This window comes from Mastomys coucha, unplaced genomic scaffold (genome assembly GCF_008632895.1).
Source record: "Mastomys coucha isolate ucsf_1 unplaced genomic scaffold, UCSF_Mcou_1 pScaffold6, whole genome shotgun sequence".
NCBI lineage: Eukaryota > Metazoa > Chordata > Mammalia > Rodentia > Muridae > Mastomys > Mastomys coucha.
In genome coordinates, this window is record NW_022196912.1 from 102,112,388 (window position 1) to 102,130,549 (window position 18,162).

Here is an 18,162-nt window from a genome sequence, read left to right on the forward strand (position 1 = left end):
CTCGAACTCAGAAATCCTCCTGCCTCTGCCTCCCAAGTGCTAGGATTAAAGGCGTGTGCCACCACCACCCGGAGTTTTGCTTCTTAATATCATTCTTGATCACGCTAGATTAATACTGGATTTTAGCAACACAATTATAAAGACAATTGCATTTGTAGTGGTTCAGAGATGACAGTGCAGGTCAAAAGCACACCCCAACTCACAAGAGTGACAACATTTGTATCTTTAGTATCTTAAATGCCAAATCCCTCACCAGTCATTTCCACACATCTTCACTAAGAACCTTCTACAAGCTTGACCCTCACCTAGACAGCTGGTATTTGCGTGGTTGGGATACCCAGTCATCTCTTCTTCCACTGCGTCTTCCTGATGTCTGTGTGGATCTCATTTCGCTTTTTTGTTTTGTTTTTTTCTGGACCACTGCATGATCCCCTGTCATACGATTCACATTTAGCTGTTCTCTCAGCCACGGCTATGGGTTTTTCATTTGTTCGTTTTGTTTTCGTATGGCCTAGCAATAGCAGGTTCAATGATGAGGGAGCAATGATCAGTCACTGTCCTCAAAACATGTAATTAATCCTCATGACCGACCCTGTAAATAATAAAGTCATTATTATTTACTCCATTTTACATGTGTAATGAGAAATTGCAGAGAGGCCAAGCCCTGTGTGGTCTAGCTAGGGCCTGAGTTCAGACACTGAGGACTGGTTTTTCTTTTGTTTTTGTTTTTTTGAGACAGGGGGTTTCACACTCATAGAGATCCCCCTGCCTCTGCCTCCCAAGTGCTGGGATCAAAGGAATATGCTATCACGTTTAGCCTGGGAACTCTTTTATTTTTTAATATTTATTTTTAAAAATAATTATATCTATCTTATGTGCATTGTTATTTTGCCTTCTTGCATGTCTTGTGTTGGATCCCCTGTCTGAACTGGCATTACAGATGGTTATGAGATGCCACGTATGGGAATTGAACCCAGGTCCTCTGGAAGAACAGTTAGAGTTCTTAACCACTGAGCTATCTCTCCAGCCCCAGCTCAAGAATCTTTAAACAAGGTCCTTATGCTTTTCTGGTTTGTCTCTGTACCCTTATTGAGAAGCCCAGTGAGAGTGTTAGACTGAACAAAGATGGGGTGAGTTACTGACCATGGTCCAGCAGGATGGCAGCAGAGGCAGGGTGAGAACTCAGACCCCAGCAGCCGGCAGAATCAGCAATGGTCAAAGCCTTCCTATGCCACAAGAGGATAAACAAATGAATGGGTGGGAACACACCGGGATCCACCTTGACAGAGCCTGTCTAGAGCAGCTCAGCCTTGAGTTCTCAGGGGCTGGCTTGGTCAGAACAGCTAGAGGGTAGAAGGTGATAAGGGGTTAGTGGGATGGGGGCGGAACAGGGAACAGGAACATAACAGGCTGGTAAAGACTATGAAAACCCAGGAAGACATAGTCACCTTCTATTTATTTATTTATTTATTTATTTATTTATTTATTTATTTATTTATTATATGCAAGTACACTGTAGCTGTCTTCAGCTACACCAGAAGAGGGCATCAGATCTCATTAGAGATGGTTGTGAGCCACTATGTGGTTGCTGGGATTAGAACTCAGGACCTTCGGAAGAGCAATCAGTGCTCTTAACCGCTGAGCCATCTCGCCAGCCCCCATAGTTACCTTCTTTCTCCTCCTCCAGTGTCTCCTGATCCTGTCTCAGATGCTTGCTCCGTGGTCTTTTATATTGTTAACAGCTCTGACAATATCTCACCATTATAAAACATTACTCAGTAGTGGCTCCTATCCATAATAAAATGTTTACTAAATAAGTGTGCCCAAGCCCTGGCCCAGAGGAGGAGGGAGGAATGCTGTTGCCCCCAGCCCTTACTTTGCATAGTGGTCTTGGGGTAAACACATGGCATCAGCACGCAATTAAAAGCCTGGTCTCTCCAGCATGGTAGGCAGGCCTTTGGTGAAGCATGAGATCCACTTGAGGAGTGTGGTCCTGTCAGAATGGACTGGACTCACCCCACTCCTGTAGGCCTCCTGGGTGGGGTTTTGGTCAATTTATAGACCTTTCTTTTGTTGAAGGAGGAGTCAGTACTGAGCCATGCCCGGATATGATCCTAGGGTGTGGCACAGTGCTACCTTAGTGAGGTTGAATGTCTTTCTTTGCTTCTGGCTAGCTGGGCTAAGAGGCCTCAGAGGAGAGTTTGAGGCGTGGGAGAGGGTGGGTGGACAAGGCAGCTGCCAAGGCCCAGAGAGCCTTAGTTGTTGCAAACCGCAGCCAGGGAGCGGCAGCCTTGTGCATTCGCGATGGTCATGGTTTCTGATAACTACAGGATTTCCAGGGCAGAGCCTTGGTCTCTGCTTATCTAGCCCGGATTCCCCCACAGGTCAGAGCAGCGTTGGGCGGGGCCAAGATTGACTCCTACTGGGAGGAGCCGGGATGCCGCTCCCGCGGTGATGCAGAGGGGAATTTGCTGACAGTCCCTTGCCAGGTGGAGCTGGCTTTACCAGGCCGCTAAAAAGAAGGAGGAGGACCCACCCGCAGTCTCCTCTCAGGTAGAGTGTTGCCTGTCTCTGATCCTGGTAGCCCGAGCTCCTCGCCTGGGGTTGGCAGTGGCAGTGAGGGCGCAGATGCGGTGAGCTGCCGGGAGAAGGGATGAGAATCCGGGTCTTGGACCAGGGAGGGGGCGGGGAGAGATAGCTTGTTTGAGAGCTTTTGGCGACCTGGAACTGGACTGGAGGGATGGTAGTAAGGGAGACTGCGCCACATGCGGAGCACGTTGGCTATCTCTCGGCATGTACCTAAGGAAGGGTGGGCTAAGCCGCTCACTAGGAAGGGCCTTGGCTAAGGAGAACAGTCTTTAAGGGATGCCGGAATGGAGGTGGGCGGGAGGCTTGTCTGGGCGGAGGGGTCCTTGCCTCTTGTCTGAGTAGGTGGGAGTTCCTTTCAGGGCAGTTCCACCCCCACCCCATCTAGGGACTCCCCAGGGCTCTGCTGCCCACGCTATGGGCTGGGCTGGGAGGAGGCGATCTACTTCACCGTTTCTGTGACCACAGCATCAGTGATGGATTGTGTGTAGGTCCGGTTCTAAGCTGGGCAGCCGGAGTTCAAGGCGGCAGGTTCCTGGGAGCAAAGGATGCCACTGTTCTCTCTATATTTTTAAAGGCAAGATCTGCTTTCAATCTCAACTTGAAAGAAACTTTGGGCTTGAATGAAGGTCCTGGGGAAACTGAGGTCTAGGGGTGATTTTGACTTGCTGGAAGTCACTTGGTAACTATACAGAACTGGCTTCCCAGGCATAATCTCACCACCAGTCTTCCCACCCCCAGCTGGGGGAACAGGGGTTAGTCTTGCTCTCTAGATTCCCAATCCTCTCTGGGCTGGATTCCCACCCAGCTTCCCCTTATATAGGAGTTACAACTTCAGCAGGCTTGGTGAGCCAGAGTTGTAGACACCTGTAGGGGTTGGAATCGGTCAAGAGGAAACTGCTAAGAACTGCTGTGTAAAAGGGGTGATGGGTCAGTTCTGAGGGTTCAGGAAAATAATGAGAGGTGACTTTTAGCGGCAGAGGAAGTTTCTCGGTTTCTGTGCCATGTGCCAGCCTTGCTGGAGGCCCAGGGAAAGTTCCCAGGGGACCAGATGGTGCTGAAGGGATCAAGATGAACCCTTACTTCAAGAGGCTGTGGTATTTTTTCCCAGAAGGGTGATGGGGTTGTCTGTGGGGATACCTTCTCATAGCTTTCCTTCTTATTCTTGTCCTCTCTGATCAGTGTGCTGCCCCCCCCCCCCACTCCTCAAAGAAGACTCCATTTAATCTGCTGCCATCCTAATTGAATGTCGCAAGCCATATTGTCCTCCCTCTCCCTGGGACAAGTGTCTTTTTCTTGTGGTAACTGAAGCATTTGGTATGTTAGAGCCAGAATCAGCTATCATGCTTGTACACAGAGGCACAGCGGGAGCAATGGGTTGTTCTCCTACCTGCACACCTCAGGACAGGATGAAGAGCTTCTATTCTTTGCTTCTCCTACTCCCCCATTGTCCCAGCCCTGAGAGGTGAGGGTGTGAGTGTCCCCTGACAGGTAGGGCTGACAGGAGCAGATCCTACAGCTTTTCCTCCTTCAAGGATATTTGTTAGTTACTTGGTAAGGAGGTAGCTTGAAGAAAGGAGCCGAGGTCACACGATGACCTTGCCAGCATGTCCCCGCAGAGGTACACTGTCTAGGGCAGACGGATGTCTGGCCTGCCTGTGGAACTTTAAGAGCGGCTGTGTACATGAACACAGCTGTGAACTGTAGACGAGGGGAGCTGCTGTCTCTCTGAGAGCCCAACAGGACAAGAGGTTCTGTCTCTGCATATGGAGTACAAGGTGTTACTAATGTGCCTGGCTGCTCTCCAGAGATACCCTCTGGCACAGAGTCCTTGAAGCTGGCCTGCAGAGAGGGGAACATGCCTTGGACTGCTAGATGGTTCCTGGGATTCTCTGGGGGGTGATCTGTAGGAAAGGATGGATTTCTCTAGAAAACTATATTGGAGCTAGGTGCTTGTGGGGTGGCAATAGAATGCCAGAAGGATCCATCCACCTCTTCTGGCACCTCCGCTGGGACCCTTCTTCAGGAGAAAGGCAGTCAGTCGTTCACTCTAGGAAGCTCTCTCTCATCCTAGCCATGAAAGGTCAGGCTTCTTATCTCTAGGTCATGGAAGAAGATTCAGGCCTCTAGAACCAAGAGCCCGTTCTGGACTAAGAGCCCTTATTTGCTGGCACTCTGTCCCAAGTTACCCTACAGCTGGGCACGAAGCTACCTTCTCCAGATGGGTGGGAGGGCTTTGAAAAAACGAGCCAAGTTTTTAATTACAGAAAGAAAGTATTATTCTGGGTTACTCTGGCCTACGTGGAAGCCATCTGTTTCCTGTCTTGATGGAGAAACTATGGCCATTTATATGGATGTCCCCTTTCCCTGTGAAGGGTATCTTCCAGTCTTAGACTGCCCCAGCCACTCTCTCCCCACTACTTCCAATTATATTCTGGCCTTTGAGGACTTTTCTTCCCACTTCTTCAGGTAACTAGTATTAACATATTTAACAGAGTTGCTACCCAGAGATGCTGATGTCTAGGGGCACACTGGGCTTCCCTACAGACCTGTACCCTCCTGCTGGCCCTTTCTGGGAGTCAGCTGGCTAAAGAATTATAGAGATAATGTATGGGGAGGGCCGGGATCTCTTTGCAATGTCCAGGCTAAGGGAACCCACGTGGCATCCAGGCCATGGGCAGGCTTTCACTGAGAAGGGCTGTAATGAAAATGCTTAGGGGAAGTGCTGCGCAATTGAGTGAGATCAGCTTTTAATGCCCTGTCTTGCCTGACCTGGGGCTTGGCCTGCTCTCCTTCCCCTCTCTAGGGAAAGCTGGGGTTTGAACAGCTTACTTGTCCACCAGTGAGAGTGTGCACTCAGAACTCTACTTTTGTGCCCATGAGTTGGATGGGACTGGAGTGGGAGCTAAGATGCCAACTTGGGAACCACTGAGATGAACCTGTGGTCATAGCATGGAAGATGGGTTGTTTTAGAGCTATCTGGACTTCTCAGGGCCAACTGGGGATGGCTCTTAGGAACACCCCTAAGCTAGAAGTCCATGAACTGTGTTTGTAGAACAGGCTATGCATCCAAGCTTCCATGTTTCTTGCCAACATCCCTAAGGCTAAGACTGAGACATGCCAAGCCAGGCAAGGGGGAGGGGCACCCCATCACCACCTCCTGCTTCTGTCTGGTCATTGGCGATTCTCTCCGGGAAACAGAAGTGCAGTGCAGACCCACTTAGATAATGAGGACCTGGCTCCAGGTTTCTCAGGATCCTGGCTTACACTTTTCCTACCCATCCTTCTGCTGTCTTATACCAGTCCCTTCAAGAGGTAAGCTATTGAATGAAGTGCATGAGAGTTGGCATGTCTCTGGGCCTTCATTCCTGCCGAGTCAGGACCTCTGGTGTCCTTAGAGGGTCAGAGACAGAAAGACTATGCCAGCTTCCAGTGCAAAGCCAAGCTGTCCCCTTCTCATCCACGACTACTGGCTACTATAGTAGACTGGCCAAGAGAGGAGGCCCTGAAGATGGACACCTTCACACTGTAGCTGAGTCTTCTTGGTACTGTGTCTAGCCAGATAAACACTGGGTTCAGGCCATGCCCTGGTTGAAGAACAAGGGACTCTAAGGTCTTTGGAGATTCAGGGGAGCAGCACAGTCCTGTGGCCAATCAAGGATGTAGTTGGGTTATTGTCACCTCTGATGTCCAAATGACAGTTGGCCATAGCACCACAAAGCTGGATATGTAATCAAAGCCCTGTGGGGTGACCAGCTATGTGTGGTAGGAGCTGAGCATGGAGGGATTGGCCCATGTGACACAGTGTCCAGAGGTTGCTTGGGGCTAGGTTTCCACCTACATCATTACCTGCTTAATCATTCCCATGAGGTTAGTCTTCATTTGCAGTGCTGGGAAACCCTGTATAGAGGCTTCAGGAAGATGGAGGGAGGAAGGTAGAGGGAGGTGACTGTGTGGTCCTTGGTGATTAAGTCCCCTTTCCATCAACTCTCTAGGGACCTTTGGGATGGCAGGCCATGCTTTTTTTTTTGGCACCATGAAATGTCCAGTGATGATTGGCTAGCTATGAGAATCCCTCAAGGCATCACTAGAATCGAACTCTTCCCTTCAGAAAAGCATCAGGTCCCTGAAGGTCCAGAAGAAGGGGGTCATTCAGGAACCAGAAGGCATGTGGGTGGCAGGGTGGGGGAGATACTACATAGTGTTACTAAGTCAAGGACCTCCCCTGGCCAGGGTCAATATGTGTCCAGGTATGACCCACAGGAGACCAGGGATCAGCACCTGAGGTCTTGCTGCTCTGTAGTTTTGTGTGCCTGGTTATTGCTTCTGAAACCTCCCTAGGCTCCAGAGAAGAAGTGGATCAAATGAACATTCACTTGAGGAGAAAACAGAGGCTGTGGGAGGTGGTGTGAACCACAGTCTTACATATGTGGCCACAGGGGTCTGAGTCTAGTGTAAAAAGGTTTGACTCTAGCATACAGGGGTCTGTCTCCTACAGACAGGGGTCTGTCTCCCTTATCCAGGGGTCTGTCTCCAGAATACAAGAGTCTGTCTCCTATATATAGACGTCTGTCTCCAGCACACAGGGGTCTGACTGCAGCATACAGGGGACTGACTCCAGCACACAGGGGTCTGACTCCAGCACACAGGGGACTGACTCCAGCACACAGGGGACTGACTCCAGCACACAGGGGTCTGACTGCAGCATACAGGGGACTGACTCCAGCACACAGGGGTCTGTCTCCCACGTACAGGCGTCAGACTTCAGCGTCCAGACATGTCCAGGGCTTACCCTCTGTTGTGCTATTGGTTTTGCTGAAGCTGTTTAAGACCCAAGGACTTGGAAGTGAAGGTTGCTGGTTTGTCCCCTTCCCCTCGACTCTGGGCAGGGTGCCCAGAGCCCGGGCAGTTGAAGGACGGTTCCTGTCACAAGAGCAAAGGAAATGGAAGGATAGGATTCCTGCCTCACCCACCACGTGTGCAGGAGGTGGACACCTAGACTTTGCTCTTACCCACAGCAGCTCCTCTGGGCCCTGTAGACAGTAGCCCTGGTCTGAGAGGGGCAGGACAGGAGGAGGAGCCCTATCCTAGAGCCCTCCAATGGGTCTAGGAAAAAGCCAGAGAAACCCTGGTCTGCCTATGTTGGGGGAAGCAGGCTTTCAGAGGAGGCCTGGTAAAGTTAGGCACCCTAGTGGCTCTGCCTCTTTACTGGATGAGTCGTTTTTTGAACCCACCTCTATCCTGAGCCTTCCTCATTGGCCCCAGAGCCTTCCAGTGAGCAGTTATCCAACATTGGAACCACTCCCACTCCTCACGCACCACGCCCTCCCTCCACCTATGATCACGTTCAAGTTTCCACAAAATACCCCCAGATTTTCTTCCCCATCTCCTCTTCTTCCTCTCCCTCCCTCTTTTTTGAGACAAAGTTTTACTGTGTAGAACTGGCTATCCTGGAACTCATAGTGATCTTACATGTTTCTGCCTCCCAAGTACTGTGATTGAAGTTGTGTGCCCTCATGGCCAACACCCCCCACTCGTAGCTCAGCTAAGAAGTATGACTTTGGCAAAATAGAGTCTAGAAAGAAGAGACTGCTTTCTGACCCATGCCCCAGACTACCCCAGACCGGTCTCCATTCTCATCTGTTTATTTTTCCTGTCCCTTTACAACACAGTGAACCTGCCACCTCTTCCAGGAAGCCCCTCCCCCTCATCCCTGCTAGAAGAGATCTCCAAAGCCTGACACATCAAACCTCTTTTGCTAGACAGTGAGCTCATTGTTTTACTCACCTATTGTTCTCTGAATTCTACACACACACACACACACACACACACACACACACACACACACACACACATATCCCCGGTAACTTGTAGGGAAGGAAAGAAACGACAATAATGACAGCAATGTAGAATGCCAGGGGTGGGGGTTTCTGACAAAGGCATGTGGAGATGCATTTGCTGTGCTTTATGACTGGTGGTTTCACATCGGGGTGTGTGATGACCTAGAGACACTCATGCCTGTGCAGAAGCTGACAGTCTCTGGGATATCTAGGGCAGCAACACCCGAAATGCAAAAACTAGGTCTTGGCCCCATATCTTTGACACTGACGATATTGGAAGAGACACCTAAAGCTGTGACATCTGCTAAATCATACACGCAGAATGGGGGGTGTTTATCTTATTATTTATTTTTTATTGTATTTTGATTCTTTTTGAGACAAGGTCTTATTATGTAGCTCTGGTAGGGTCTGCAGCAATCCTCCTGCCTCAACCTCTTGAGTGCTATAACCACCCCAGTTCCTGAATAATGACTTGGAAGCTTATTGTTTACTAATAAATGCCTAGGCATTATGCTAGGCTTGTTCCCTGGCTAGCTTATAATTCCGTGAGCTGTTTATACTATCCTATGTCTACCACATGGCTGGTTACCTCTCCTCAGTTTCATACATCCGACTCTCTCCAAGTTTGAGTGGCAAATCTTTCAGCCTCTTTCCCAGAGTTCCCTTCTCTCAGCATGTTCTACCTTCTAACCCTGCCTCAGCTTATTGGCTATCAGATTTTTATTGACAGGTGATGGGTTTACACAGTGCACAAGAGATTGTTCCTACAGAGTGCTGGGATTACAGACATGCCCCATCACTCACTCCTGTCTGAAGATTTGATTTTGATATATTTTTTTGAGACAGGGTCCCACGGAGCCCAGGGTGGTCTCAAAGTCACTAGGCATAAGATGCCTTTGAATTCCTGATCCATCTGCCTCCATCCCCCAAATGCCAAAATTTATAGGCATATACTAACACAGCCAACTGGAAATTTTAGTTTCTTTAAATTATATCTTGATAAGACTGATACACACACACACATACATACACACACAGTATGTATATATTCTGTATTGCCATGAATAAATCTTAAAAACTGTTGTAAAGGGAGACTACAGAATAATATCACTAGTGACAGTATAAAGTCAATAAATATATAAAAACAAGATCTTATGATTAAAGAGATGAGCAAGCTACAGCGCCTATGGAGCACAGCCTGTGGTGGTCTGTGGGGAGTGGAGCTAAGATTTCAGGGGAAAGATTTCTGGTTTATCAGGAACACTTTGTTTCACACACACACACACACACACATAAACACACGCACACACACACAATCTAAAGGGAAAATTATAGGATGTTAATATCTGTTAATTAGGTTGATTTTATTCTTTTATCTTTTTAGTGTTTGAATTTAAAATTTCCCCCCATAGGAAAACCACCCACTCCTCCCTGGGAGGCAGGGTAGGGTCCCAAGGAGGTGACCACTGGGGGCTAAAGGAAGAGTGAGCGGCAGGTGTAACCAGTGTAGGGAGCTAGGGAAGTGTGGCGTGCCCCAGGCTGGGTGATGAAGAAGTGCGACTGTCGGTGAAGCGCTTCCTGAATGACCTGTGTTTATCTTTCCTCAGCACTTCCTGTCCCCACTATGATATCAGCACCTCTGTATTTGGGCTGTGTGTACAGGAAACAGGGCACTGGGAGAACTGTCTTCTGTCATTTTGGGTACTTTTATTCATTTATTTGAAAGATTTATTTATATTTATATTTGTTGTTGCTGTTATTGTTGTTGTTATGAGAGGGTTTCTCTCTGTAGCCCTGGTTGTCCTGGAATTCCCTCTATAGGCCAGGCTGGCCTCAAATCAATAGAGATCCAACTGCCTCTACCTCCCGAGCGCTGGGATTAAAGGCATGAGCCACTACTACCTGTTTATTTCTACTATTTTTCATCTGTGTGTGTGTGTGTGTTGTATGTACATAAGGGGGTATATATGCATGCACAATGTGTCTTTGAAATCCAAAAATATCAACTCCCTCTGGAACGAGAGTTATACGTAGTTGTGAGCTACTTGATATAGATGCTGGGAACCCCACTCAGGTCCCATGGGACACCAACACGCACCCTTAGTCACTGAGCAATCTCTCCACCACTAATTTGATACCTTTTAAAGTCTAGCTAACCTAATGAGGGTTGGCGAAGCAGTGAGGCAAACAGATGAAGTTCCACACTAAAATAAGGAAATAGCCATTGGTAGAGAGAAAATAGAGTTCTCAGAGAACACTGAGTTCAGCCATGTGCAAATCCATTTGGAAGCTAGCTGAAACAATAGTTTTCTGGAAAAGTGTAAATAATCAGATTGACTCAGAAGAGCTGCAAACCCAAACAAACCAATAGTTATAGAAGGAACCAAGTCCTCAAAAAACCCTAAAACAGCCAAGTTTAGACAGTGTCTGTCGAACCTTCAGGGAGTTAAGTACCATCAACCATTCTAGATCTTAGAGAAGGAAAGTTCCAGGCCATTCTGTGAGGCTAGTGCCACACTGATAACAAAGACAGGACAGCTGGTGTGTGGCACACATTCATAATTCATAAATTAAATACCAGAATGAATGTTCATCTGTGAATCTTGGTATAAAGCATGTAAGGTAAATAATAGATTTACAGTATTTTTATTTACTTATTGATTACAATTGTAATAACATGTTTATGTTATATATGAGTACACATACATGTATGCCTGCAGGCCAGAAGAGGCATTGGATCCCATTACAGATGGTTGTGAGCCACCATGTGGGTGCTGGGAGTTGAGCTCAGGACCTTTGGAAGAGCAGCCAGTGCTCTCAACCACTGAGCCATCTCTCCAGCCCCCTCTTGATGAATTTAAGATTTGTCTTATTTTCTGTATCGTGAGTGTTTTGCCTGCGTGTCTGAGTGTACACCATCTGCATACCTGGTATCCAGGGAGGGTGTGCCTCGAGCTTGAGTTAAAGATGGTTGGGAACCACCAGGTGGGTGCTGGAAACCAAACCCAGGCCCTCTGCAAGAGCAACAAGTGCTCTTAATTGCAGAGCCATCACTCTAGCCCCTCTTCTTGACCTTTGAAGACAAGATTTCACATAGCCCAGGCTAACTCACTACATAGCCCATGAAGATCTTGAACCTTAGATCCGCTATCTACCATCTGAATGCTGGGATTATCAACATACACCACCACTGGCAAGGGCCTAAAGGGTATTTGATAAAAATAGATATGTGTTTGATTCGTATGTGTGTGTGTGTGTGTGTGTGTGTGTGTGTACATGAGTGTTTGTGCATGTGTGTGGGGTTGTACATTTCCAACATTGTTCTATACAGTTTACCCGAAACATGATGTAATCTGTGCTGGAGAATGTTCCACAAGTGCTTGGAAAGTGTGTATTCAGGAGCTGCTGGGTGGAATGAGGACAGAGAGTGAGAGAGAGAGAGCAAGAGGGTGAGGGTGAGTGGAGAGAGAAAGGAGGAAGGAGAGAGGAGGGAGGAGAGAGGAGGGAGGAGAGAGAGGGGGGAGGGGGTTGGAGAGGGGAGAGGGGAGAGGAGGGGAGAAGAGAGGAGAGGAGAGAGAAGAGGAGAGAGGAGAGAGGAGACAATGAGCATGGGAGGGAGGGAGGGAGGGAAAGAGAAAGAGAAAGAGAAAGAGAAAGAGAGAGAAAGAGAAAGAGAAAGAAGTATCTGTGCTCGTGGCAATGAAGAGTTCTGAATTGAGAAGCAATGGCTTTTCAACTCATATTGCCAAAGCTGAAGAATTTAACAGGGGACAGGTGTAAGCTAGGTACAAGTGGTGTGCCTGAAAGTGTTGCCATGTTAACTAAGATATTCATATATCATCGTTAAAACAATTGATAAACAGTATGTTTAAAAATGTTCTTTTAAAGGTGACGGTGTGCCTGGTGTGGTAGCGCACACCTTTAATCCCAGTGCCTGGGAAGCAGAGGCAGGTGGATCCCTGTGAGTTTGGGGCCAGCCTGGTCTACAAAGTTAGTCATGCTGTTAAATATGCAGAGAAACCAGCAACTGCATGCATTGCTGGGGCATGCAAGCTGCTTCATTACTGCAGGACAGCTTGGCCATATATATTAGAATTTAAGAGCCACATAACCTTCAACCTAGGGTTTTCTACAGCTAACTCCAGAAATGCTTATTGCAACTACCTGCATCAAAAATAGGGAAACAAACCAGGCATGGATGAACACAGCACCTATATAATCTTAGTACTGGAGGGGCCGAAATAGGAAGCTGGCCAGTTTCAGGACAGCCTGGGCTCTGTGATGAGTTCAAGGCCAGCCAGAGTCACAGAAAGGGGTGAAGGACAGCGTCAACATCCAGCAAAGGTTGGAATCATGGTGCGAAGGGTAGGGCTTGTTTCAGTGGAGCACTATTGAAATCTGAAGATGTTGGATGCAGAGATGGGCGATAAGTATTAATGAACAGCAAAGAGCAGCAGGGTCATGAAGGCACTGGGATGAGCACGCATTCGTCCATGTTTGGGGAAACTCAGAGAAAGCTACAGCAGGAGCATTAACTATCTTTATGTCCAGAAATGCAACAGAGTGCTGGGAAGGCAAGGGCAGTGTGCCCAATCCCATTTCCATTGTATAATTACCTTGAGTGGGCCTTTTCCATTGCGTGTTGCTTTCAGAATCTAAAAAGAACATTTTAGAAGAAAACTTGCGAAGGGAGAAAACTATTTAAAATGCCTCGTCCCAAGCTTCCTCCTTTTCCCTTTTTGCCAATGCTGGGGATCAGACCCAGGACCTAGTGCATGCTGGGCAAGTGCTCTGTTATCAAATGACATCGGCCCTGAATTTCCATTTTAAGTTCGTGGGTTCTTTTCTTTTATTGGAAAGGTCAGATCTTGAAGGGTCCATAAGAGATTATCCCTCCTTTCATTTTGTCTAAGAAGAAAAATAAAGCCTAGAGATGTGTCACAAAAGCTGCCCAGAGCTGCTAGTTTCTGCAGACTTTGGGCTCCCCTGAAGTTGCTTTTAAGAAAGGAACTGAGGATGCTGTGTGAGCAACACAAACCTCGTTCGTGGACTTGTCTGGTTTCTCTCAGAGAATGCATTGAGTACTACTTCCTGTACCTCTTTTATAAAGATGTGGACGTACAGATCCCTGTGTGCCTTCCTGGACATGTGTTCTTAGTGGGCCAGGCGAGAGCCCTTCAACAGGCATTTTCAGTAAGCTCTCCTCAGATGACTCTGAAGGAAGATGACTGTGGCCCTATGCAATCTCCCCTCTTCTCAGCACTGCTGGCTTTAACTACATCTGGAATAAAGTTCCCATCACAGTGAGGGAAAGCAAAGTGCTTTAACTCACTAGGGGACAAGTGTCAAAACCACAATAACCTGAAACCCCAGTGTACTGTCCCATCTCTGTCCTCCTCCTTGTCATGGACCTCTGCTTAGCTGGGATAGCTCACTCAGGCCTGTCTTGAGAACTCATTGGCCTCCCAGGTGCCCTTCCCCCTACCAGAGCTGCCCGGGCTGGCCCAATGGGAAGATGCTGACAAGCACATTGGACCTAGGAGAGGCCTGGCCAGCTTGTGCTGGGGGAGGAGCTGTTTACAGAGGATTGGGATCCCTGCCTGCCTATCCTGAGAGTGTTCTATCGTCCCCATGCCACAGAGATCTGAAGGAACCACTTTAGTCACCAAGAACTGGCAGGAGACTGTAGGGTCACTTGGAAGCATCTCTTCCCAGAGACTGGTGGAGAACTGGAAGGCCCGGGGGCATAGCCCTTCAGCCTCAGCTCTCACCAGCACCTGCAGCCCCAGGTAGGCACCCCTGTCACCATCTCTCAGCCACAGCACTAGTCCTCCTCCCTACTCTAACCTTGGGAAATGTGGCCATGTGGTTGTCCCACAACCTGGGGTGTGCCATTCGGCAGCTGAGAAAAGGCCCTTAACCACAGTCTGATTGGAGGGATCAGCAGGGACCTGAACCCTCTGCACAGGACAGAGGGTGGCTCAGGCTCCTGAGGTTTGAGGGAAACTAGAGAGCCGTGGGTATCTTCCATTCACTGGCAAGGCTGCAGGCTGAGCTCCTAGCTGGGACCTCTGCACTGAGGGTCTTGCCCAGCTGCTATGGTGTGGGGAGCAGGCTCAGGGCAGGGCCAGGCAATGTTCCAAGCACTCCCTAACTCTGGGGATCCTTTTCTCTGGAAAGGATTAAGACAGCATCTTCAGACTTCGGGGACTGGAAGGAATTTTATTGAGCTAAGCTAATCCATTTCAATCCTCCTTCACTACTTGAGCATTGTTTAGTATCAATAGAGAATCCAGATGTTGGTATTGAGTATCTCAGAGGAATCAGGTGTAATCTCATCAGCACTGCATAGGAAGCTTTCTTTTCCAGCTGTCCCGTCTCTGTTGGCCTCAGTCCAGCCTCTTCCCTGGGTACCCTTCCTCTCTTCTACCAGACTTGGCCACCCCATCCAACTCACACATCTTTGTCCAACATCTGAAGGTAGAATATGTTAAGAGTCAGGTGGGCATCTAGAAGATTCTTTCTTCCTCATTTCAGAAGTGAAAACGCTACTGGTTGAATCTTGGAGAAGGGAGGATGCAGCCCTGGAGCCTGAGCAGGGAAGTTGTAATTTGGTAAGAGCCCTCCCTCTGAGAATGTCTAAGGTCTCTCTTTCATGGAGAGAAAGCTGTCCTGTATGTGCTGTTGGCCAAGAGTGTTGTGGCTTTTGTTGTTATCCATTAAGGTCATCTTAGACCTGGTTCTCTCTGTGCAAAGTGCTTAGTGTTTTGTTTTGTTTTGTTTTGTTTTGTTTTCTGGTAGCCCTTTTGACTTCCTTTTCCCAGGAGAGCTCTCCAGGGCAGGTGGCCTTAGCTTCAGGCGGCACTTACTTCTGACCCCTTCAGGTCTCACTGTCCAACCCTGCTTCCTCCCATCAACATGGTTGTGGAGAGCAGTTGTGAACATTGTTGAAAACTGCAGCCACCTGCCAGCCTCACCATCTCTGGGTACCTCCATTTCTACCCATAAAATGGGGGAAATAGTAGAACCCTAAAGTCACTTAGGATTAAATGGATTAATATCTATAAAATGCTTGAAACAGCACCTAGCATTCAGTAAGCTCTGCTTATTACAAAAGCCTGTTTTCTCCCAGCCATTCGTTGGTGGTTGATTAACTTTCCCAAAGCACTGAGTAGCCATCTTACCCATCATGGCTCCCTGTGGCCTGCATAACAATGATACCCTAACCTGGCCTTTAAGGATCTTGAAAATAGAAACTGGATACATCTAATTTATGTTATACACATATAAGAAAACAATATCTACGGAGGCAGGATTTTCACCCTCAAGGCAGTATACTGAATTCTCAAGGAGTTGGGGGTGTAGCCACCTGAAGCTCCCCACCCCAGCTGGAAGGCTTAATTCAAGTTCTGCCTCTTAACCATAGCCTAGATATGAGCAAGGCTGGATATGGACTGCAGGGTTTCACCTCTATCCATGAGACTGCAAGTACAGTAGTCCTTTCTAGACTCCAGCTCTGTCCACATCAGAGTGAGGAGAGGTCAGATGGCCACTGCCCAAAGCAGATAGGGACTGCAACACTCTTTCAAGTTCAGGCTAGGCAGTAGACATGAAGTCATTGTCCTTGGCTCCCTTAGCTCTGGGCTCCTGGAGGTTGGCAGAAAGTACCCAGGATCAGCACCTTGGACAGAGCACGGCACGCTTTTTAACCCTGCGTCTCCGTGAAAGAGAGGCTGCACACCCGGAAGGGACTGGAGCTTGGTGGAGTAAGGAAAGACCTGCCTTTAAAACCAAGTTCTATTTCAAGGGCAGAGGTGTTGGTTGGCCACGACCGTGAACCTCTCTAAGTCTATTTGCCAATCTGTAAAATGGAGAGAGTATTTCCCCCTACAGAGGGGAGGCCCCTACAGTGGGGCAGCCAGCCAGCACCTTTGCACGGGGCCAGCTTCCTTTCAAAGCTGTTCTCCTCAGCACCGTGTCCTGCAGCCTGTTCACTTTCCCTAGGTGCAATGTGCCTTGCAGGCTATGGGCTCCACTCCAAGTTGACAGACGATGGTGGTGATCAGACGGGGGCGAAGGAGGATCAGTCCAAAGCTTCCAAGATTCCTGGCAGGGTGAGAGGCACGGAGGGAAATGACACAGTTCTGTCTGATTTTTCTCTGAGATTTTTTCCACCAGGAGGCTCAGGCACTGCCAAGCCCCAGGAAGCGAGGGTGTGGTGCCAGAAAAGGAGCAGACCATGCCGTGCTGGTTCCCACGGGGCAGGCTTTCCTTTAACCAGCTCAACAACAGGATGCTTGTGCTTGGGTTATGACTCTAGGCTGGGCACTGAGATCAGAATCACATGAACTAGACACAATCCTGTCCTCCTAGGTCTCAGTTCTACTGCTGGAGAAGAGCAAGGCTTTTAGAAACAGCTTAAATTCTTGATTTTTCTATTATTTACTCTTACACTTTGAAGGGTCAAGTCTCACTTAATAGCCCAGGATAGCCTCAAAATTGTGTCAATGCTCCTGCCCCAGCTTCTCAAGGGCTGAGATTATGGGAGTATACCATGAGACCTGGTAAAGCAATATAAAGTCTAGCTATGAAGTATATTAGGAGGAGAAAAATGTAATATAGAAACAAACAAAAACTCAGAGAAAGAAAGGGGTCTCAAGAATGCTTCAGAGCTGTGTCATTAAATAGAGCCTCCAGGGGGCTGGAGAGATCCTTAGCAGTCAAGTCCACTAGCTGCTTTTCCAGAGGACCCAAGTTTGGTTCCCAGGATTCATGTGAACCAAATCACATCATATGCAACCCCAGTTCATATGCAACCCCAGTTCATATGCAACCCCAGTTCATATGCAACCCCAGTTCATATGCAACCCCAGTTCATATGCAACCCTAGTTCATATGTAACCCCAGTTCATATGCAACCCCAGTTCATATGCAACCCCAGTTCCAGGGGATCCGATGCTTTTGGTATCCACAGGCACCTGTACACACGTACATACAATCACATGTGGTCAGACACACCTATGTGTAATTTAAAAGATATCCAAATTAAAAAATTTTAAATATAATAAATAATTTTAAAATAGGGTCACCAGGGCAGATCTTAACAAAACTGTGACCGCTGAGACCCAGGTTGCTTTCCTTGGGAGTCCATGGTGGGTCTCAGGACTCAAAATCAAGGCCTTAGGACAGGAGCAAGGTCTAGAAACCCTACTAATCCCAGGCCAGACAGCATCACACCTTTCCTCTACTATTTCTGTGGCTCCCCACTACTTACACCATAAAGCAGAGGTCAACCAGGCTGTCTTAGGACCCTGTGATCTGTCCAGGAAGCCTTTATTTCAGCAGACCCTTTTCTCTGGGTCTCCATAGCCAAGACACATTTTTGAACATCTTCCTCTCCGCCCCCTTCTCTACTGGTTTCTATCATTGTAGACCCTCTACTTTCTTACAAATGAGACCTCCCGAAGTCCTCCTGCCTGTCCCTATGGCCTGGGGATCTCTATGGTCCCCAAAGCCATAGCTTCAGCATATACCTTGCTTTGTCCTGCCTTTAGCCTAGAATTACTGTCTGAGCTACCACCTGGGTACATGCTGAGACCTTGGCTGGAGCTCTTCCACTCTAGCAGGTGTTGGCTCAGGAAACACTGGGATGAACTGTGTCCATGCTTACAAGCCCCCTTAACAGCAGGACAAACAGGGTGAGCCTTTGATCCACAAAGGCAGAAGAGAAATGTGG

General features: G+C 48.2%; 1 protein-coding gene across 12 annotated transcripts in view; it reads left to right on the forward strand.

The window, feature by feature from the left end:
* Positions 1-18,162, forward strand: part of Tmem63c (transmembrane protein 63C) — a 78,515-nt gene that overhangs the window by 5,769 nt on the left and 54,584 nt on the right. For 3 of the 12 annotated variants that reach the window (XM_031356227.1, XM_031356236.1, XM_031356234.1), the window contains exons 1-2: positions 2,316-2,553; positions 14,964-15,040. The exons of 3 other annotated variants lie outside the window; for them this stretch is intronic. The gene's annotated coding sequence lies outside the window, so the exon portion shown is untranslated. Of the gene's footprint in view, positions 1-2,315; positions 2,634-14,963; positions 15,041-16,451; positions 16,541-18,162 lie in introns of those variants that run through there. 6 more of the 12 variants (XM_031356230.1, XM_031356232.1, XM_031356238.1 and 3 more) reach the window with 4 other exon arrangements.